The sequence below is a fragment of the Colossoma macropomum genome, unplaced genomic scaffold (genome assembly GCF_904425465.1).
Source record: "Colossoma macropomum unplaced genomic scaffold, Colossoma_macropomum, whole genome shotgun sequence".
NCBI classification, from domain to species: Eukaryota; Metazoa; Chordata; class Actinopteri; order Characiformes; family Serrasalmidae; genus Colossoma; species Colossoma macropomum.
Genome location: NW_023494793.1, coordinates 44,601,055 through 44,619,097, shown reverse-complemented (window position 1 = coordinate 44,619,097; position 18,043 = coordinate 44,601,055). Strand labels below are relative to the sequence as shown.

The window sequence follows — 18,043 nt, the reverse complement described above, 5'->3', positions numbered from 1 at the left end:
TGTTTACCGTGAGCTGCACAGTGAGCTGCACAGTGAGTTGCACAGTGAGCTGCACAGTGAGTTGCACAGTGAGCTGCACAGTGAGCTGCACAGTGAGCTGCACAGTGAGCTGCTGAAGAGCTGAATGCAGTTTACAGTATTTCAAACAGCCTGTTTGATTTCTTGCTAGCATGTTTTTCGTACTGGGCGCTACAGCCAACACACACTGATCACTTCTGACTCTGAGCGCTGAGCCTGACTCTGACCGTCGATTCTGACTCTGACTGCTGACCCTGATTCTGAGTGCTGAGCCTGACTCTGACTCTAGTTCTGAGCGCTATCTCTGATTCTGACCAATTGCTGACTCTGTGTGCTGACTCTGAGTCACTCTGAACAGTTCCATATCAGTAAAGGAGGAGCTGACTGTAGATAAACACACTCAGTTTCCAAAGTTCTACTGATAAAGAGAAACATTCCTGTCCTCCACCTTTAGAACCATAAACTCTCACAGCTGCACTGTTCTCCACCCCCACTCTGTTCCCTCTCTCACTGCACTCTCTCTCTATTTTCTCTGTCTGACCTCTCTTTCTTTCTCTTTCTCTCTCTGAATGTTGTGTAAGTGTTTGTTGAATTCCTCAGTGCTGAGAGCATCTCACTGACCTTTAACCTGTGCTCTCCCACACACACGCGCACACACACACACACACACACACACACACACACACACACACACACAGATCACCTGTTCTAAACACGGTTATAAATATATTACTGTATATTATTGTACAAACTCTTACATAGCAACTATATTACTTTACAATATACATTAGTGTAAGAACTAGGGTGCTAATATTTATGAGCATGAGGGCTGCAGTGCAGACTTGAAGAACTTCCATGTGTTCTGAACACCTGTTAGCATCGCACACCTGTTCCTATATCGCGACTGTCTGGATAAACACTGCGTCTCCTTTTATTTTAATGTTCGGCGTGATGGATTTATATATTCATTAAATCTCCATAAAAGCTTCCACAGTGAGCCTAGATCAGACTGACCACACACACACTGAACTGCCCAGTCCTAATCAATCTGACCACACTGTCAGTGCTGCTCATCTAACAGCTGCTTTAATTAAAAAATACCGCTTGTTAAGACGTCTGTGATCGTTACAGTGAAGCTGAGCAGACAGACAGATTAGTTCCACACCAAAACATCACTCTGTAACAGTCACACTGAAACTGGACACATCCACTCTCGGTTACTGACCAGCTCTAAAGGGGAACTCCACTGATTCTTCAAAATTTGAAGAAGTCTGGTTCCTATCACCACCACTATGAACAATTCTGACACGGTAAGTTTCTCTAGAAACCAAAAATCGATCAGAACGACTCTGTTTACATCTTAACCTTTCAATTAAGTGGGTTTGTAATAAAATGTAGTTGGTTTGTAATAAAATAAAATAAACAAAAACATTTGATTACTCAGATCCTCTTTGTGTAAAACCTGCAGAGATGAACGAGATACAGTGACAGAAATACTGCACTGAATTAACTGGATTTAATCAGTTCCACATCAGTACTACCTCATCATTCTGCTCTCTGATCTGGAGTAATAACAGTGCTGATGTAATCAGCTCTGCAGTGACTCTGATCTTCTGTTTAAACACAGATACTGAAGAAAGACACGTCTAGCAACCCAGCAGCTCTAATCACACTGCACACCTGAGAATCACACTGTGCACACACTGCATACCTGAGAATAACACACTGTACCCACATGCACACACACACACTGCACACCTGAGAATAACACTGTGCATACACACTACACACCTGAGAACACACTGTATACAAAAACACTGCACACCTGAGAATAACACACCATACACACACACTGCATAACTGAGAATAACACACTGCACAAGTTTTTAATAATCATGTTTGCAGCTTTTCACCTCTTTAAAACAAAAATGTTTAGAATTTATCACTTTCGTTTACAAACATCAAAACTGATAGAGCCGCTCTACTACTTTATAATACTAATACTATACTAATGTTCTACTTTATAAACAAGAAGTTTATAGAAAGTTCTACTTTGTGTAAAGTTCTACTTCAAACATTGCAGCAGTTACATTCTGGCTCCTCGATCCAGTTTTAATCATTATCTTCTCACAAATAAAATCTAAAAATATGAAATAATGCGAGGTGGCAGATTCACTGCCTTCACTGCCACCTCAGCTCCACAGTGAGACTGAACTGAACTCAGAACTCAAACGTCTCAATTTGTGCCACATTACAAACTGAAAGCCTCCTGACCGGCAGCACTTAACACTTCACACCACCGAAAACAAAACAATACACAAATAAAGAGACAAACAGGTTCAGAACTTATTTACATATTTTAAACCGAAGGAGCAGCTGATCAAAGTTCCACTATAAGAGGACATTTAATTCAGCCCAACACAAAGTGACCCTAACCTCAAAGACCCCCCTCGGCCCACCACTGAGAGGACAAACACACTGTGTATGACTTATTTAAATCCTCATTTACTTAAAAATAGTGTTTTTAAAGTATTTAACAAACTGGAGTGGGCGACTGCTTTCTGCAGACCTTTTTGAGTAAGTGCAACATAATCACACACTACTCACACTGTACACACACACACTGCACACCTGAGAATAACACACTGTAAACACACACTGCTCAACTTTAAGCTGCTGAACTGAACAGAACTCACTGAACTAGCGTAAACTCATGTGCTCTCCCTTTAATAGGAGATGCAGATAAACAAATGTGAGCTGCTGCTGTTTTCTCTGCCGTTTGCGCTGAAACAGTAAAGATGCAGCAGGTAAACATGTTTCAGTGAGGATCATGGATTTAAAGATGTGATCAGCCAGAGTTTTTAGAGTTTTAAATGTACACTAAAGGTAAACTCAGTTAGATAAAGAACTTTGCCACATACGTGAGCATGTTTTCACCATTTTTCTTTGTTTACTTCCTGTATTTTCTCCTTTCGAGCTCTCAGTTTTCACTGGCTGTTGGAGGAGTCAGTTCAGATTGGGTCACTGATCAGTTTACACTCCGTTACACTCTGAGTCGGGTCGAAACAATCAAACGTGATAAACTCTGGCTGGTCTGAAATGTTAGCATTAGCTTAGACAGCTAACAGCTCTGCTCCTCTCAGAGTAGGTTAACTAACTGAAGCTCAGACACAAGTTTAGATGATGATGACTCAAATCTGAGGGAGTGAAGTGGAGCAGCTGCAGCTGAAGGACAGAAAGGAGAAATTAAACCTGTTCTGAGGTTTTTAGATCTTAACGTTAGCTTAGCGAGCAGCTACAGACCCAAACAGAGCCGCACACTGCAGTACAGGTTTGATTCTGACTAACGTGAAGTGTAGATGATGAACATTATCGTCTGAGAGCGTAAAAGTGGACTGACAGAAAGTGAAACTGAACTTATTCTGTGGTGTTCAGGTCTGTAGCGTTTAGGCTAAGCTAACGATGGCTTAGATAGCAGGCCACACATGCTGCATAGCCCAGGAGTGACTGGTGCTGGAATGAAAACTCAGAAGACTCGTGTAGGTTCACTGGTGGTTTTGGATAGTAAATACAATGTCTATATTTGTGTTGTAGTCATGGCGACCCCTGGTTCCTATCACCACCACTGTAAAGACATCTGAACCATTTCACACCAAACCACTCAATACAATTTTCATTGAAGCTGTTTAGGACTGAGAACTTCAGAATGAGGAAGCTGCTCAAAGTGCTGTGGAATAACTGCTGTAAATAGAGAGAGAGAGAGAGAGAGAGAGAGAGAGAGAGAGAGAGAGAGAGAGAGAGACAGTGAAAAGGAGAACGCTGAAGATTCAGTATAATAATCCAACAGAGAGGCTGAAACAGCTTTACATCCACTCACAGCTGATCACCATCCAACCAACATCTCTGACGTTAAACACCATCCACTACCTCCAGTCCTCATTACTGACCAACCCAGAAAACCCTCTCCTGTAGCTCCACCTCACTGGTGTTCAGTTAGAGACTGTAGAACATCTGCTGACTTACAGTTTGTGTGGTCCATCCTCCAGACCCTCATCAGTGGTCAGTGGAAGCACAAGGTGGGTGTTTCTAATAAAGTGGCCAGGGTGGGTGGTATTCTTAGTATGACTCTGTTCAGTTAATCGAACCTGAATGTTTTTAGACTGTATGAATTCATAAATGTTGACTGATAATAAAACAGCACTAACACAGTTTCACTACGAATCACGTCATGTGACAGTAGGTGACATCACTTCCTGTGTGACTGTGACCGGTGCCGAGCTGAAAAGATCCTGTCATGGCACAGCCAGCATCGCTATGGGAGACGAGACTGCCTTGGTAACACCATGGCAACAATGAATCATTTTCAAGTCAGAGAGAGGAGCCACTGTGAGAGAGAGACAAAAGCTGCTCTATCACTGCATTTAACACTGAACATCCACACCGCGACCCTCACTGCACGCCCGCACTCACACTCACAGGCCCCAACGCTTCACTATGGCAATCACTAATCAATACACGGGTCAATATCAGACAAAAACACCTAATCAGCACATTCTTTTAAAGCAGTAGTTCAGTGTGACGATCAGCAGACGATTCAGTGTCTTTGTCATTTTAGCTTTAGAGCTATGAGGCTAATGTAGCTAACAAGTGATGGAAGGTTATTAGCATGATGCTAACTGCACGCCTCAGTCCTCACACACTCGCCTCAAACACAGTACTGAGGTTTCTATTCGCCGCCTTCTTATTCAAACTCTTAGTTCCACCTTAAATGGTGCAGCAGTTACTTTCCGCCACTTCACTTTTGCATAGTCAATTTTGTTTGTAATATTACCCAATAAAATAATTCAGATTTACTTTGCTTATTAAAGATGGTTCTTATTATAGGGGACATTTCACAATAATAAGGCGATTTTAATCTACAAAAAACAGGTTTATTTCAGCATCTAAACTTGTTTCACTTGAAAAGACATACATTAGTAAAAATACAGTGTGATATATCGAACGTGCTGCTGACATTTTTCTTTAAAGAGCAGTGTGTCCAATAAAGAAGGTAGGCAGGTTTCAGTTTCAACAGGTTTCAGTTTTCAAAATATAACACTATATTTTGTTTCTAAAATATTTCAAAAATACAGTTTTCTAATTTATCAGAAAAATGTGATTCGCTCAAAATGAGAAATATTAGATATATCGAGTAGATTTAATGGTGCAGTGTGTAAGATTTATGGGGATCTATTATCAGAAATGGAATATAGTAACAAACCCATGTTCTCATTGACTATAATCTGCTGAAACTATGAATCCTCTTCAACAGAGGCCGCCATGTTGAGCAGACAAACCAAACTCTGGCTCTAGAGGGCGCCTTTCATGTTTTTACACTGAAGCAGCAGCGTGAATTTGGTGGCGCTGTAGCTCCAGCTGGAAGACGTAGAAAGAAGAAGAATAATCAGTGGAGCTGCTGAACATTCTGTGCTGTGAGAAGTTTGAGAACCTAATTTTGACAAATGAAGGATCAGATTTATTATTTAGCTCAAGAAAAAGTGAGAGAGGGTGAATCGTCACTGTCAGAGGAGAGAAAACATGAAGAAACAAAACGAAATCAGGACAGGCGACGGCAGAAAACCTGACAGCCACCGCAGGTTCTACTACACGCTCAGAAAGGGAGGGGTGAGGGGGGGTCAGCCAGATGTCTAGATGTCACAAAATCTTACACACTGCAGCTTTAAGGTCATTTCACTTAATATCATTTCATGCAGGGATCAGCGCTGACGTTCAGTTTTTTAAAAAAGGAAATTCTTACTACTTTTTACTGTATTTGTGTTTATTTGCATTTATTCATAATTACTTTAGAATACACTGTTAATAAATATGAATAACTGAATATTTTACAGCAGAGATATACTGTAAATACATCTTAAATCAGCAGGTCAGATTCAGGCTAATGCAGCGAAAGTCAGTGGGGGATGAGGAACACAGTCTGTCTGAGAAATGGAGGTCAGTGGGGCTTTAGGCTCAGAGAGGAGTTCAATAATAAATGAAGGACTGAACAAAAGCAACATTCACTGTTCACATCAGCTCCATCGGTCAGCAGACAGGAGAGGATACAGGAATGTTGGCTGGAGGGAAAACGAGAGGAATGTTCATCAGAATAAAGGCAAAAAACACATTAACACGATTTTCCACATCTTCAGTCTAGAGACATAAACTGCCCTTTAACATGGCTGCTATTCTTTAATCATGCAGTTAGCACAGTGCTAATGGGTGGAGTATAAGCTTCCATTACTCATTAGCTACATTAGCCTCGCAGCTCAAGAGCTAAAATAAAAAAGCTAACTGATTACATTACTGGGGGGAAAACTGGGTGAGTTAGATTTATTTAGTCAAAGTATCGAAGCAGGCCGCAGTAAGCAGAGGTATCAGTCAGGGGACTCAAACGCAACCGAACCCGACCAATCCAAACCCAGAACTCTCTGGTTTTTGTTAGCAAGTCTGAAATCAGTAGTCTGACGGATCTTCATTACTGCATCCATCTACTCGCAGTCACTCGCACAGAGACCCGCACAGAGACTCGCACAGTGACTCGCACAGTCACTCGCACAGTCACTCGCACAGTCACTCGCACAGAGACTCGCACAGAGACCCGCACAGTCACTCGCACAGTCACTCGCACAGTCACTCGCACAGAGACTTGCACAGAGACTCGCACAGTCACTCGCACAGAGACTTGCACAGAGACTCGCACAGTCACTCGCACAGTCATTCGCACAGAGACTCGCACAGTCACTCGCACAGAGACTTGTACAGAGACTTGCACAGAGACTCGCACAGTCACTCGCACAGTCACTCACACAGTCACTCGCACAGAGACTCACAGTCACTCGCACAGAGACTAGCACAGTCACTTGCACAGAGACTCGCACAGTCACTCGCACAGAGACTTGCACAGTCACTCGCACAGGGACTTGCACAGAGACTCGCACAGTCACTCGCACAGAGACTTGCACAGTCACTCGCACAGAGACTCGCACAGTCACTCGCACAGAGACTTGCACAGTCACTCGCACAGAGACTCGCACAGAGACTCGCACAGTCACTCGCACAGAGAGTTGCAGTCACTTGCAGTCATTCTCACAGACTCACACAGTCACACAGTCCTTCACACAATCACAGTCTCTCACAGTCACTCACACAGAGACTCACAGTCACTCACACAGTCAGTCACACAGAGACTCACAGTCAGTCACATAGTCAGTCACACAGAGACTCACACAGCCTTCAGACCGCCGGAGGGGAGGTTAGGGAATCGTCTCTCATTCATTAGAAAGCAAAGAATAAACTGCCGCTGAACGATGTCTGTCCTCACATCCGAAACTTCACCCAGAACAGAACGAGACAGAAATCTTCCACAAAAATGACATTCCAGAAATTAGACGGTCTTATTCTGTCTTAATCTGCTCCGATGGCTTTTTATTACCAGAGGACAGTTAAATACGTAATTGTGAGAAAAGACAAACGTATTTTAATCAGCCTCAGAGCAGGAGAGCAGTGAAGAGTGCAGACGTAAGAGGTAGAGTCTTCTGTCTGTGGTGGATGGAGGAGAACAGACATAGCACTCATAGCACTGGTTTACTGCAATCAATAACAGGACCTTAGCAAAGTACATAAAACCATCACTAAAACTTTTTTTGTACAGCAGATAGTTCTGTTAATAAAATCTGACTGGATGAGCTGTGTTTAGAGTTCTGTTTACCACACCGTATCACTAACGAACTCACAGACGGCAGGCTAAATGGGCCAAAAGACGGCAGGCTAAACGGGCCAAAAGACGGCAGGCTAAACGGGCCAAAAGACAGCAGGCTAAACGGGCCAAAAGACGACAGGCTAAACGGGCCAAAAGACAGCAGGCTAAACGGGCCAAAAGACGGCAGGCTAAACGGGCCAAAAGACGGCAGGCTAAACGGGCCAAAAGACAGCAGGCTAAACGGGCCAAAAGACAGCAGGCTAAACGGGCCAAAAGACGACAGGCTAAACGGGCCAAAAGACGACAGGCTAAACGGGCCAAAAGACGGCAGGCTAAACGGGCCAAAAGACGTCAGGCTAAACGGGCCAAAAGACGTCAGGCTAAACGGGCCAAAAGACGACAGGCTAAACGGGCCAAAAGACGGCAGGCTAAACGAGGCTAAAAAAGCTAACAGGCTAAAAGACGTCAGGTTAAATGAGGCTAAAGAGGCTAACAGGCTGAACCGTTCTTCCATTAATATTCAGTGTTTGGCTTTGAACTGAAGTATTTTCTAAATGATTTGCTGTAAAACTAATATAATAAGTAACAAACGTTACTGAACGTCTCAAACGCCTCAGACGTTTTGACAGAACAATATTACACAGTATTAAACTCATGGAACATAAACATGTTAGCTTAATGCTAACCCAATACAGGAAACCGCATAGAATGGTAGGCAGACATTAATATTATCATTGCGGTGAGCAAAAACTACTTGAATGAGCTTCTAGCTCACTCTAAAAAATTCAACACAATCAATTCCATCCTAAATGATTTATTAAAATGTGTATTTTAACATATTTTACAGTGTTGCTGTTTTCTAAAAGCAACACTCCAGCTGAGGCCTTGAGTTACAGTGATTTTAATTAAGAGGTTTTAAGAGCTCTTACCCATAATACACTCTCAGCAGACTCTCAAACAAACTGATTAAACTGCTAGAACACTTGACCAGAACATGGCTGTCATTCCTACAATCTGGTCCAAACAAACTCTGGAGAACATCACTAGAGTGAATGATGACAGTCAGTAATCCATCTTCAGCCCCTCAGTGTGTTACTAGAGCTCCTCCCTCGTTACATTCCAGCAGTAATGAAGTCCTCCTACAGCACCATCTCACATCCTGTCCACTCCGTCCCCCACACACCCCGTCCACCCTCACCGTTTAAAAAGCCTCCAGTGTTCCTGCAGTCAGAGCTATAAATACTCCGTCTCCTCCTCACTGCAGGACTCCGCTCTCGGAAACACCATCGTCAGATCAGCACTTCTATTATCCAGTTCTTCTCCCAGTTTAGTGTCCAGGTCCCCCAGTTAGCTCGGCCTCCCCATCACACCAGGCTGGGAGGGAGGCTAGAACATTCCTCTGAGACACAACAAGCTCCACCACATCTTCATAGCCGGAGCCCAGCAGGCTTGGAGGAGAACGCTAACAGCCGATTCCCCTAAATCAGCAGCAGACACCCCAAAAACCACACAGTTTAAGACAATGAGTAATTTCCCATAATTCCCAAAAAAATATTACACACTCTCTGGCCACTTTATCAGAAACCCCTCTCCTGCTGGTGTTCAGTGAGAGACTGTAGAACATCTGCTGATGTACAGTTTGTGTTAGCACACATAAAACATCCTGTAAGGCAGTGGTTTGAACGTTCTAGATGTTTGGAATGTTTAGAACGTTGTATTTCCTCTGTATCTCTTTTTGTTATTGCAAGAACCTACAGACAGCCTGAGTTTAAGAGGTCATAGGTCATGAGAGATTTGAGAAACACTGGAGTTCAGTGCCAAAAAATAAATTGCACAAGCAAACGACCAATTTTATAAAAATATGTTGCAAATAACACATAAAACAATTACATTTAAGAGAAATCAGATCTGATTCAGTATAAAGACGTTCAGTTTTTATCACTGATTTTCAGCATTTTTGTCATCAGTTTCATTTTTATTTGCAGAAATTTCTGCAGCTTTTTGTTTCTGAGTTCTGACAACTTTTTTGGTGGGCGGGGCTTAGAAGAAGGCATTCACCTTCAGTGTCTACTGGTCAACTGATTTTGGAGTGACAGCTTCTCGGGCTCTTAGCCACGCCCACACCCTGACCCCTCACTGTTGTCTAATGCTGCAGTGCTGTAATTTTCCTATAATTTTATAAATCATACAATAAGTATATTATGAATATACTTCATATTTGAGTTTATTAAAAACTGCAGTTTTTCAGATAAACTGTCATATGGAGCTGCGACACATTTCAGTTTTGCAGCTAACAGCGCTAATCAGGCTACCAGTGTTCACTAAATGACTAACTAGGCTAGCAGTGTTAGCAATGTGACCTGGAACTGTTTAATTACATATTTAGTAATTAAAATGAAATTTTAAACATTGTTTTAAGGTTTCAGTCCTTCAGTCCAACACGCCTCTGACCACACGCAGCACAACATGTTCCGCCTGCTGGGGACATCCACAGTTTGTGGAGCGGGCGTGGCTAAATTCAGATTACCTGTCAATCCAAAATCATTAGACTAATATACACTAAAGGGGAATGTCCTCTTCTAAGCCCCACCCACCGAAAAAACTCCCAAACTTCAGAGACAGACGAGAGATTCAAATTCTAACTACAAAAAAAAAATGAAAAAGGGAAAAATAATGAAATCAAGTGATAAAAGAAACAATTATTAAAAAAATGAAGGTTTTTTTGTTGTTTAAAGCTGCAACACGTTTTTACATTCGGATACTTAATATTTTGGCAGTAAATGAATTTAAACAGTGATAAACACTGTAAGATCATTTACTGTATAATAACGTCTGAAAAACCTGAATGAGGCTGTAATTCACTCAGCAGTGAAACGGCGAAGCGGCTCTGAGTTCACTGCAGTGCTCCTGTCGGCTCCTCACACAGGAAGCTGAGGAACTGATGAGTCGTCACCGAGAGACAGAGACAAAAATAGTTATCACCGAACGGTTCCTCTGCTGTTCCAAGCTCGCTGTGAGGGAATGTGATCGATCAGTAGAGCTGCGCTCCGCTAGCGCTCTGAAGGTGACTGTAACCGCAGAGTCGACCTTCATGCAGCGCCTCGATCTCAGCTGTGGGTCTGATCCGCGACAGCGCGCAGTCTCGTCTGAGAGCTCAGTTCTGACGGCAGGTGCAGCCGCAGGGGCCATATTTACATCTCTGATCAATACTGAAGAGGAGAGAACACTGAGCAGAGGCAGAGAACATGCAGAACTTCACGTACAGAACCTAGAACACCAGCTCAGCTACGGTAAACATACGGTAAACATACGGTAAACATACGGTTAAACAAGAGGTCAACAAGCCGACTACTGAACCCCACAGCGTTCGACACGGCGACTACTGAACCCCACAGTGTTCGACACGGCGACTACTGAACCCCACAGCATTCAGAACGCCGGCTACTGAACCCCACAGCGTTCGACACGGCGACTACTGAACCCCACAGCATTCAACACGGCGACTACTGAACCCCACAGCGTTCAACACGGCGACTACTGAACCCCACAGCGTTCAACACAGCGACTACTGAACCCCACAGCATTCAACACAGCGACTACTGAACCCCACAGCGCTCAGAACGCCGACTACTGAACCCCACAGCGTTCAACACGGCGACTACTGAACCCCACAGCGTTCAGAACGCCGGCTGCTGAACCCCACAGCGTTCAACACGGCGACTACTGAACCCCACAGCATTCAGAACGCCGGCTACTGAACCCCACAGCTTTCAGAACAGCAACTGCTGAACCCCACAGCGTTCAACACAGCAACTACTGAACCCCACAGCGTTCAACGCGGCGACTACTGAACCCCACAGCGTTCAGAACGCCGGCTACTGAACCCCACAGCTTTCAGAACAGCAACTGCTGAACCCCACAGCATTCAACACGGCGACTACTGAACCCCACAGCGTTCAACACAGCGTTCTACTGAACCCCACAGCGTTCAACACGGCGACTACTGAACCCCACAGCATTCAACACGGCGACTACTGAACCCCACAGCGTTCAACACGACGACTACTGAACCCCACAGCGCTCAGAACGCCGACTACTGAACCCCACAGCGTCCAACACGCCGACTACTGAACCCCACAGCGTTCAACACTGCGACTACAGAACCCCACAGCGTTCAACACGCCGACTGCTGGACCCCACAGAGGTCAACACTCCGACTGCTGGACCCCACAGCGTACAACACACCAACTACTGAGCACCACAGAAGTCAACACACCGACTACTGAACTCCACAGCATTTAACACCGCTACTACTGAACTCCACAGCGTTCAACACGGCGACTACTGAACCCCACAGCATTCAACATGGCGACTACTGAGGCCCACAGCATTCAACATGGCGACTACTGAGGACCACAGCATTCAACATGGCAACTACTGAGGCCCACAGCATTCAACATGGCAACTACTGAGGCCCACAGCATTCAACATGGCAACTACTGAACCCCACAGCGTTCAATACACTGACTACTGAACATCAGGGCATTCAACATGCTGACCTCTGAACCCCACAGAGTTCAACACACCAACTACTGAGCACCACAGCATTCAGAACGCTGACTACTGAACCCCAGAGAGGTCAACACGCCAACTACTGAACCCCACAGCGTTTAATACACCGACTACTGAACATCAGGGCGTTCAACATGCTGACCTCTGAACCCCACAGCGTTCAACACACCAACTACTGAACACCACAGCATACTACACACCAACTACTGAGCACCACCGCGTTCAGCACACCAACTACTGAACCCCACAGTGTTTAATACACTGATTACTGAACAGTAGGGCATTCAACATGCCAACCTCTGAACCCCACAGAGGTCACAGACACAGACTACTGAACATCACAGTCACTTTCGTCCAGCAGTGAATACTGGACTCAGAAGAACGTTACAATAAACCAGCACTGAAACGAAACATCTAGGCTCAGAACATCAAGTGAAATCAGATTTGTTCTGAGGATGTTTGTTTTTCTGATTGTTAGAACCTTCATAAAAGCGTACAGGGTCCGAAGTGTTCTGTGAAGCTTTGTCGTAGGTTGGTCATTCGTACTGTGTTCTTCTGTTGCTTTCAGGTGGAGGAATGTTTGCTGTAGATGAGTTGTGCACAGCGGAGAGGAAAGTAGCAGATCCGTCTGGAACCGAGCGTTAATCTGTTCTGTTCTCGTCATTCAGGAACACACAATTGTCTATTGTTGCACTGAAAAACAAAACTTATCTGAGGACGATGTGAATGAGACTCGTTGTGTTTCACATCTGCAACAGACACAAACTCACATACACACTGTGGCTAAAATGACCCCCATATTAACAGACCAGAAGAAAACACTTCTGAACATTAACACACGTTGCTCACCTCGTATTTAACTGGCCAACATTAGTTACCATAACAACTGACAGCAAACCACAGATAGAGCTTCTTCAGCTTCTGACTGTTCCACCTTAAACTGTGCAGCAGTTACAGTCTGGGCCTCTTTCACATTTCCAGACTGACACATCTGTCGAGTTCTGAAAGCATAACAGTGTTTTCAGTTTGACCAAAACAAAAATCCAGTTTTTTAATGATGTTTTAAGGTGTTTTGTTTTTTCCCTTTAGAATCATGAATACAAACAACAGCCACCATAAACAGAGCTTAATAAACTCCTGACTGAACACATTACAGTCAGCATGAATCCAGCAGATCAGTAAAGTACAGTGTTATTAAAATAGATCACAGCATTAATTGGAGTTTTATACGAAATGGAATAATATATTTATGTAAATTTAAAGTTCTATATGCTAAAATCAAATAACAGATTAAACTCACCGAGACGGGTCGAGTCACAGAGTCAAGCTGTGACTAATGAAATATCAGGTACAGCCAAGATGATTTGGTTTGGAGTTTTCGGCTGATTTGGTTTGGAGTTTTCGGCCGATTTGGTTTGGAGTGTTTTTGCTGAATTAATTTGGAGTTTTCTGCTGGTTTAGTGGCTCTGATGGCAGAACATTTAAAATGTGCGTCATTATTCAGGCATATTCTGACATGGTCATAAAAGTCAAAAGGTTATTTTTGACTCACTGACTGCGACACGGAAACGTAATTACCTGCTTCAGAAACAATTTAAGTTGATCTAAACGAGAAGTTAGTGAATAAGAAGCCAGTTTTAGCCTCGTGAATCAGAGCAGGTAAAAGCTAAATAACCTTAAACCGAACTCGAGTCAATGAAGCTGAGAAAGTTCTGAGACTGCAATGAACAGCTCAGCTAAATTCTCACCATCAGGAGAAACAGTAGAGCTGTCTTTACATGTTAAAGCCAACAGCTGGACGCTGCGGCGTAAACGTCGTCATGGTGATGCCATCCGCAGAAAATCTGTGATGTCCTAAACAGAGCTGTCAGTCTCTTATTTATTTAAGATGGAAAAAAGTTGTGAGGATGTAAAATCTCTGTGCCTTTAATCAAGACAAGCTTTATATTTTCATATTTTTAATATTTTCAGAGCAGCTGTGAAGTTACACCACCGTTACTGCTGCTCTACGGCTAATTTTGACAGACTTAAATAATGTATGAGCGCCTATTTTCACCAGCAACAGAGAGAGAGAGAGAGAGAGAGAGAGAGAGAGAGAGAGAGAGAGATACAGAGAGAGAGATACAGAGAGAGATACAGAGAGAGATACAGAGAGAGAGAGAGAGAGAGAGAGAGAGAGAGAGACACTGGAACAGTTCAGTATATGAGGTAAATCTCACTCAGTGACTCTAACTGGTCCCTTCATTACTGACCACAGTAACACTGCAGCTCTCTGTCCAACAGTCCACCTACACTCGTTTATCATCACTCCATCACAGACACAGATCCTCATTACTCTCTTACACAACCGCACAGCTAGCATCCGCTAACGTGCTATCACCTGCTAACACCCACTAATGTCCATGTAGCCAGGTGACTGACACACACACACACCACACCACATAAACCGACGTACCATTAGTCTTCTTAGGATGCATCTGCAGCTCAGAGGAACCCACCGAGAACCGAACACAAACACAGGAGGAGAACCTTTCCTTTAGTTAAATTACAGCTGAACAGGCACGAGAGACAGAATGATACAGAGAACGAGGTAGAGAGAGAAATAACGAGACAGAGAGAGAAATGAGAGAAATGAGAGATAAATATGAGAGACAGAGAGAGAGAGAGAGAGAGAGAGAGAGAGAGAGAGAGAGAGAGAGAGAGAGAGAGGTATAGTAGCAGCGTGGTTGCCGGCCGAGGCTGTTGGCTATAATATGGCAGGAGGATGCTATCTGCTATGTGCTAGCTAGCTCAATGTCAGCTGCATCCCAAACACAAAGACACCAGCATCACATCAGCTGGAGGGATGGAGTGAAGGACAGACGGACGGATGAAAGGATGGATGGATGAAGGATGGATGGGTGGGTGCAGTGGTTCTGCTCACCAACAGCTTCTTCTTTTCTGCTCTCCTCAGCGCTTTCTCCTGGCAGCCCGTCCCAAATCACCGGCTACAGGCTGCACATCCCTCCCTCCTCCCTCCTCCCTCTATCTCTCTCTCTCTCATTTATTTAATTATTTCCCTCCCTCTCTCCCTCCTGCTCTATCACTCTCCTCTCTCTCGGTTCTGTTTGCAAGGACAGACAGGTGGACGGGCAGACGGACGGGTGTTCTCTGCTGTATGTCTATCGCTCTGCTGATGGGGATGAAGGACAAAAGGAACGAGGGAGCACCTTCTTCTTCTTCTCTACAGACAAAGATATTTTCTGCTGGAGTGCCCGGCTCTCCTCTCCTCTCCTCCTCCTCCTCCTCCACCCCCTCCCTCTCTCTGCCTCTCTCTCCCTCTCTCGCTCGCTCAGGGTGTAGCTGTGTGTCCCGGAGCACCGGAGGGAGTCTGAGTGAAATCCCGGCCTGGATCAGGCTGCTGGAATGGACTGCAGCTCTAGAGGTTCACTGTATGTTTTCATATGTTCTGTCATGGCTACAGTGCTGCAACTGACAGGTTCCACCCACATATGTTCTTTCATAGCAACTGTTGGAAAAACTTTACAGAAAAAACGCACCAAAACAACCGAGACTCAGTTTATATCACAATACCTACATTTAGAGTCAGTTACTCATTCAGCCTAATGAGAAACTGTAGAACAGACTCAGTTTATATCACAATACCTACATTTAGAGTCAGTTACTCATTCAGCCTAATGAGAAACTGTAGAACAGACTCAGTTTATATCACAATACCTACATTTAGAGTCAGTTACTCATTCAGCCTAATGAGAAACTGTAGAACAGACTCAGTTTATATCACAATACCTACATTTAGAGTCAGTTACTCATTCAGCCTAATGAGAAACTGTAGAACAGACTCAGTTTATATCACAATACCTACATTTAGAGTCGGTTATTCATTCAGCCTAATGAGAAACTGTAGAACAGACTCAGTTTATATCACAATACCTACATTTAGAGTCAGTTATTCATTCAGCCTAATGAGAAACTGTAGAACAGACTCAGTTTATATCACAATACCTACATTTAGAGTCAGTTATTCATTCAGCCTAATGAGAAACTGTAGAACAGACTCAGTTTATATCACAATACCTACATTTAGAGTCAGTTATTCATTCAGCCTAATGAGAAACTGTAGAACAGACTCAGTTTATATCACAATACCTACATTTAGAGTCAGTTATTCATTCAGCCTAATGAGAAACTGTAGAACAGACTCAGTAGCCATGTGTACATACAGTCTGATAATCCATTAATAATCCGACTAATATGTCCATGTAAACACCTCAGTCGGAATAGACTAGCCTGATTGAAGCCATTCAGAATACAGTGTCTATCCGACTGATCGAGGTGGGTAATCCTGTAAATAATCTGTTAAATAGAAGAGTAATATCCGTGTAAACGCCTGTATCTGATTACATTCCCTATCAGAAAGTTTAAGTCCGTTCTGATCATGTTCGTCACGTCATAGTGAGAGTTTATACCGTTCAGCATGGCGGAGCAGAAACTGCTCTGATCTTTAAAAGACGGCGGTGGGACGGACGTCCAGCTTATGTGTCTCAGAACACGACGTCTTCCTCTCGGCCTTCTTTAATAAGGACATGTGAAGGACGTTTTCCTGAGTCTGACATCATTTTAAAGTAATTAAAAACACAAGAACTGCTCACTGCTGCTCATCTCACTCTGACTGGACTCATGTGATGCTGGTTGTCATGGTAACATCTAAGTTTCTCTACACATGCATTTTGGATCTGATTACTCTTAGTGTGCATGTTAAAGGAGATTTTCTGCACTTCTCAGCTTACTAAGTGTAAACACACTGAATCAGTTACTGACACGTAGTTGGTCTGTGTCAGGTCGTCTGCAGCAGAAAATCAGTCTGTATGGAAATTACCAAAACATAATAACTTTTTAAATAATAGATCAAATAAAAATAAAATAAATAAAATACATAGTTAATAAAATACATAGAGTAATACAAAATAGAAAACAATAACTCAGCAGTAACCAAGAAGTAAAAGTAAATTAAAAGAATAATAAACATGACACAATAACTAAAATACACCAAAATCATATTAAAATGTAACTAAAATCAAGTAAACTAAATGAAGTAAAGGCTGATCAATCACTGAACGAGTCTGATAAACTGCATCATTCACACTGAGCGTCTCTGTGATGTACGATGGCGTACGGTCAGTAAGAGATTTACAGATTAAAAAAGAAGCCGACACGGACAGAGATGACCAGCTGACCTCTTCATACAGTCCACAGTGATGGACACTGTATGGGTCACCAGTAAAGAGTCTTAAAGCAGAGTGGATACAAAGTCTAGAGATTTCAGAGTAGCTGTTGATGCATTTCTGTATATCACATCACCAAAATCCAAGAGAGACAACAGCGCTGCTTTAATGATCTCTTTCCTCGTGTGGGAAACACACTTTCTTTCGATACAGGAAGCCAAGTTTTTCCCTTTAGTTTACAAGTATTTAACTTCAAAAATGTAAAAAAAAAAAAAATGTTTAAAATGTGCCAAACAAGGTATTTATACTAACTCTTTCAATGTCAGATCCCTCCAGGGTTGTGATTTTAAACGTGTTAAGATCAATAATAGAGGCTCAAGAAAACAGTATAAACTTTTTATAGATATTAGTATAAATGTTTTCTCAAAATGTATGACTCATTTATGACTGTAAAAAGCAACTGTAGGACATTAAAACATTGCTGTAGTTT

At 43.2% G+C, this 18,043-nt stretch overlaps 1 protein-coding gene across 4 annotated transcripts in view; it reads right to left on the bottom strand.

The window, feature by feature from the left end:
- prkcz (protein kinase C, zeta) overlaps window positions 1–18,043 on the bottom strand; it is a 106,269-nt gene that overhangs the window by 77,268 nt on the left and 10,958 nt on the right. The window contains exon 1 of one of the 4 annotated variants that reach the window (XM_036579660.1): window positions 15,252–15,359. The exons of the other annotated variants lie outside the window; for them this stretch is intronic. The gene's annotated coding sequence lies outside the window, so the exon portion shown is untranslated. Of the gene's footprint in view, window positions 1–15,251; window positions 15,360–18,043 lie in introns of those variants that run through there. 4 annotated transcript variants of the gene reach the window in all.